General features: G+C 33.4%; 1 non-coding gene across 1 annotated transcript; it reads left to right on the top strand.

Annotated features, from left to right (window-relative positions):
• The first annotated feature begins 2,256 nt into the window (after positions 1–2,256).
• On the top strand, positions 2,257–2,379 carry LOC129233916 (U6atac minor spliceosomal RNA). Its single transcript, XR_008581499.1, has one exon. It is a non-coding gene; the product is annotated as a U6atac minor spliceosomal RNA (small nuclear RNA).
• The last annotated feature ends 3,915 nt before the right edge of the window (positions 2,380–6,294 follow it).

Below are 6,294 nucleotides of genomic sequence, written 5' to 3'. Positions count from 1 at the left end.
TGGGTCACATTTTAATTTTTTTTTTAACTCTTAATTTCTCCAAGTTAAAATTACTTGCTATTTCTTGCACTAGAATATATTTTTCAAACATCACATAAAAGAATGAAAAAAAAAAAAATCAATACCTACGTTATAAAATATGATATGCTTTCGAGAACACAGGATGATTACAAAATTGCTCCTAGAATGGAAGTTATACCAATTTGAAAATGAAAGAATAAAAAGTGTTATTATTGTTATATTTATTTTGGAAGATTTTTTTTGAATCATTACTGGATTTTTAACCACAATTATTCTAAGAGTTTTTACAAAAGATTGTCTTCAGACTTTGGAACATCAGATGACTGAGGAGCAAAAAAATTGCAAACTGAGGCTATAAGAAACCAATAAGTTTTGTTTCCAGAAATTGGCTATAGCTTTGTGAATACATATTGTTGAAAATGTATCTAATTTGATGCTGCTGTATTATCAAAAACGGGACGAAGACTACCTTAATGATCAAAATTTGACGTTTGACTCCAAATTATGAAATTCTCGAATATGACGCTTACTGCTAATAAAGACAGTAAAGTAACCAGGTTGTAATCAAATATTGCCACTATAATTCGTAGCAGAGCATTTTGCCATTTTCCCTGTAGTTGTTTACAATTATTTTTTTAATTTGAAAAAGACTGATTTGTACAGAAATTGTTTTGCATCGGCAGAATAAACAGAACTCGTGTTTGGTGGTGAGATAGGTGGGTGCAATGCCTCCTCTTGATTTTTTAAATGAAGCATCAAATTGAAAACATCAGAGGAAAATTGCCAATAATGTTCAAATCATTCATGACCTTATAAAAAAACATTCATAAAAAGCAATCATTTGCATTTTCTCCAAAATGTTGTTAAAATAAAAATACATAGATGCTTAATTTCATTCATTATACATTCATTATATACATTCCATTACTCTTCAGGTAAAAGATCTCTCAGGTATTCGTTTGGCTTGACAAAATTAAACCCCTAGTGCAGTTTCGCATCGCAGAGAGCTCAAGTGTCTCCATCTGGTGGAAACTCGGTGCCAAATTTTCCTGTGCCAGTCACATCCGCGCCTTAATGGTAGCATATGAAAGACTAGATGCCATATCGGTGGTTCGCACTAGATCCAAAAAGGCTAAAGCCTCTAAAGAAGCCCAATTAGAAAGAAAAAAAATACCACAACGGATTCTAAGATAGCTTGATTTACCAAGTCGTTGCAAAAAAAAAATAGTAACGATAAAAAAACGGCAATAAGCTTTTAAAAAAATGATTTCAGCAAAGGAAGTCACCGTCCCTCAAGGAATTAATAGTTCGTTCAAGCTTTTAAATGATGGTTAGAAATGATAATTAGAAAACGAATAAAATTAGAAATGTCATTCAATTTCGTATTATCAAGAGAATGTCATAAACGTAAATAAATAAAGAACTAGTTCAAGTTTTTTTAAATGAAACCTCGCTAATATTTTCATCGAGAGGGTGGTTGAATTTTGCCAGAAATCTTGTTCAAATCGAACAGGGTGGCGGAATTCCGTTATATAGAATTCATACAGTTATACATTCGACTCGATAGATATAGATTTCTTTATTTTTTTCAAATAAAATGGCTTGTACATTTTTTGTTGAAATATATTACAAAGCTTCAACATTTTATTAAATTATCACCTGCATTTTCCAAGTAATCCCTAGAACAGTTTTCGTTTTCCGATTTTCTTTTATTGTGAACTTTTTATTAATAGGAATTATATCACTCATTTTCAAAGCATCAGAACAGAGGAAGCTTATGTGATAGAATTTTTCTACCCATGTTTGGAAACTTAGTATGGGATAACTTTTAGTTTAATGTTAACTTTATAAACTTTTCTTTGCCACTTAATATAAAATTTTTGTTAACTAATTCTAACTAAATGCTCCATCAATTTCAATTATCTAATTAATTTTAGTTAATTATATTTTCATTAATTATTTTTAATTGGATTTATTTTTTAACGTAAATATGAGCTATTAATTCTGCTTTAAGCATGCATCCTCTTTTGAAGTTCGTGCAACCTTGCCCCCCCCCCCCTTAACAAAGTTCTAGCTACGTGCCTGCCTTGGGGTGTAATTGAATGGTCAGTCGAAAGTGAAGACAAAGTGATGCAAACCCCCGTGGTGCTTAGGTCATTAGAGAGAAGTCATTAAACAACTTTCTTCTATAACGTTGACTGTTGACGAAATTGTTACGACTTTGAAAGGAGCATTGTGTTATATGAAAGGAGAGAAGGTTAGCACTCCCCTTGGCAAGGACGGAACGGCCTCTGGGCCTAACACACATACGGTTAAGGCACTGCCGCTTACTTCGCGGCAACCTAACCACATTTTTTTTCACAGGGGACTTTAATGCTAGAAATACTATAACGGGTGACTGGGTGACAGGAAATCTTTTCCCAGCTCTACTAAATTCTATGAGTGGATTCAAGATAAAAACATTCCCACTCGTATAAGCAAAAAAAAAAAAAAAAAGACGATGGAATTCTTGATTTAACCGTAGTAAGTGCAGAACTGGTCAGAGAGTTATTTTGGTTTAGAATCGAAGAACACGGGGAAAGTGATCATTATCCTATCATAGTTAGAAATACAGAAAAGAAAAATTGCACCAAAATCAAAAGATACGTTAATTGGAACAATTTTAAAGATAATATGAGTAAAATTATGAATAATATTGATTTCAATGGGTTTAACTGCAATACTTATATTCAGTTCACTCACCTTATTGATTCTAATGTTGAAAATTTTACTAAAGTGATTAAATATAACAATAATAACTCAAATGACAATTGGTGGAACAGGGAGCGTGCAAAAAAGAAAAAACAGAAGAATCGAGCAAAAAACAGAGCCTATAGATCACAACTTGTTGCTGATTGGATTGAATATAAAAAAAAAAAATTAACGATCTTCAGAAAATGTATAATTGAAGCCAAAAGAAAATACTGGGAACACATAAATTACAAAATGAAACAACCTAAAGATATCTATAAATCTGTCAACAAGCTCAAAAACATTATGAATAGAACAGCCATCAATAACCTTGTTTTAATGAAAGACAATATTGAATATTTTGAAGAAGACAAGCAAGTGGAGCTTTTTGCTAAACATTTTGAAAAGAAAATAGACACAACTAAAAAAACTTATACAATGGAAAGGAAAATCAAAGGCAATACCCACATTTTTACAATAGAAGAATTACAAAAAGAGATTAAGGAACTTGAAAACACATCAGCTGGATCAGATAAAATTTCGAATAAAATTATTAGAAATTTACCAGAAAAAGCAATTGAGATTTGTCTAAATATTTTCAAGAAGGAAAGATACCAGATAATTGGAAAACATCAATGATAATACCTATATGCAAACCTGGGAGAAACCCACAAGATATAGATAGTTACCGACCTATTGCCTTAACCCAATGTTTTTGCAAATTGATGGAAAAGCTCATCTTGAAAAGGCTAACATGGTGGGAAGAAGAAACAAGAAAGTAAAATATTCCCAAATTACATACACGGATTCAGGAAAGGAAAAGTGCCGAAGATTGTGTAGGGCAAATAATTAATTCATTAAAGTTTTTAAGAAAAGAAAAGAACACAGTTTTTCTTGTATCTATGGATATAAAAGGAGCATACGATAACATAAACAATAAATGAAATCCTAGTAGAAAAACTTAGGACATTGAAAATAGAACAGGACCTTATAAACTGGATTAAAGAGTCGCTGCTGAATAGGAAACTGGTAGTTAAATGGAGAAGTAAGATATCAACAGAAAGAAATGTCGATTTTGGACTGCCACAGGGGTCTATTTTATCGCCTTTTTTGTTCAATTGTTTTATGACTGGTTTTTACTGTTGTAATAATACTTGCAAAGTATATATATATGCGGATGATATCTCCTATGTAATCTTCAACAAAGACAAAGACACTGCGACAACGGCCCTCAAAAATTTTATAACTGATATTGAGAAATGGTCAGAAATCAACAGCCTCAGAAATCAAATCTCAGCGGAAAAGAGCAGCATCCAAAACATGACAGCCACGAGAAATAAATATACAGATATCATAAAGATAAATGGAAAAACCATTCCTTGGAAAGTTCAACATAAATTACTGGGTGTCCATATTGATCACAACCTGTCATGGAGGAAACATACTAATGAAGTTGAAAGGAAAATCAATAAGAGCAGTAATGTCATTAAGTATTTGGGAAGCAGAACAGGTTTCAATAATGATAACCTTCTTAAAATTATCAAACAAGTAGTACTGCCGCAAATTGATTGTGGAAATATATGTAGAATTAAGGACACTAAATATAACAGAAATAAACTAGATACTATCACAAATAAAGTTATCAGGAACGCACTAAAACTTAACAACTTCGCACCGAATGCTGTTATTAGATATTTCACTAATATTGATATGTACGAGAATAGGTTGAAATGGAAAACCATAAAGTGGAAGCTGAAAATAATGTATAAGGAAGATAAACATATCAACACTGAAACACACAATCAGATAAGTTCAACAGAGATGGAAGAAGATGTTATGAACTTCTGTAAAAGCTTTATGAACTTATATAACACCAATCACTGGAAAGATAAAAAGCTGGAAAACAACCCACCATGGTACAACAAAAAACTTGAAATAATCACGGATGAAAGAAGATTTCAACGAACACAAGTTAAAGAAGAAATAAAACAGGACTTTCTAGAATTTTTAAATGAAAATAAAGGTAAAGAAGTCTGGGCTACAGATGGTTCCAAAAACCGGAATTATGTCGGTTTTGGAATCGTGAATCAAAACAAAGATGTTAAGAGAAAAATTCAGATTCCTAACTTTTGCTCTATTTTCACAGCTGAGCTTGCTGCCATTTACTATGCCACCAAATACTTAATTAATGCTGAGTCTCCCACTATTATTCTTACAGACAGCCTTAGTGTGATTAATGCTATTTGTAATGAAAAAAAGAATCAAGACCCCATTGTTAGAATTACAAGAATTTATCTAGAGAAATTAACCAATAAAAATGATATTACTTTAGTGTGGACTCCTAGCCACTCCGACATTGATTTAAATGAAGCAGACGAAATGGGAAGATTGGGCGCCGGGAACATTGGGCGCCGAGCACTTTGGGCGCCGGGAACTTTGGGCGCCGAGCGTTTTGGGCGCCGGAAACTTTGGGCGCCGGTATAGTGCCTAGAAAGAGTAGTGTGCCGATCGGCGGGGAAAAAGTGAGGTCAGATCTGAGGAAAATCCAGGTGGCGCTGCACTCGAGTAGTACGTTATGCTCCTCAATCAGACTCATTTTAAATCAGCGATTGCATGCTGATTTCGCAGTTTAAAAACCCCGTTTTTCGGATTAAACTTATTTCTGCGCAAAAGACAAATTCTGTAACAAGTGCTAATTGTTACATGGGTGTTCGTTTATTTTTTGAAGCATATAAAATTACCTTATTACCTTATTACAAAACTACCTTACTTCAATGAAAATAGTAGACTATAAGGGCCCATTCATTAAATACGTAAGGGTCCCAAGGGGGAGGGGGGTTGGAAAAGCCTCTACGTACCCTTACTTGGGGGGAGGGTCAAACTCATTCTTACATAATATTTTCCAAGTCGATATTTCACATTAGACATTGCGCGGTCAAGTGATTTGGCAGAGATTATGTTCCATTTGCGTCTGGAAGGTAAGAAACGTGTTAGGATAAGATGTTTTTTTATTTGTTTTACAAAGAATTTATAGTGTAAAATATAATAAAGGAGTCGCATTGCGTACGGCATGTTTTATTCGTAATCAATATTACATCAAAAAAAAATCGAAAAAACATTCAGTTTAAATTCTTTTCAGTAACTATTTCTTTACGCAAAAGGTTTAATTTAATAATGTGAATTTAATAACGATTCCAGTGATGTAACGATTCAAGATTTGTTATTTTATCATTTTGAAAAACGAAATGGAATCTTACATAAGAATGGGGGGGGGGTGAAAATTCTTACGTACCCTTACATGGGGGAGGGAGGGTCAAAATTGCCAAAATCATCCTTACGTAATTAATGAATGGCCCCCTAAGTATTCAATAACAGCGCGTCTCTTATTTCTCTACTAATAATAAAGCCGAGTCTCTCTATCTGGATTTCTGTCCGGAATTCTGTCTGGATCCCTGTGACGCGCACAGCGCCTATACCGTTCGGCCGATTTTCATGAAATTTAGTACAAAGTTAGTTTGTAGCATGGGGGTGTGCACCTCGAAG

This window comes from Uloborus diversus, unplaced genomic scaffold, assembly GCF_026930045.1.
Source record: "Uloborus diversus isolate 005 unplaced genomic scaffold, Udiv.v.3.1 scaffold_803, whole genome shotgun sequence".
In the NCBI taxonomy this organism is placed as follows: domain Eukaryota; kingdom Metazoa; phylum Arthropoda; class Arachnida; order Araneae; family Uloboridae; genus Uloborus; species Uloborus diversus.
Note: the sequence above shows the minus strand (reverse complement) of the source record. Positions and strands in the feature narration are given on the sequence as shown.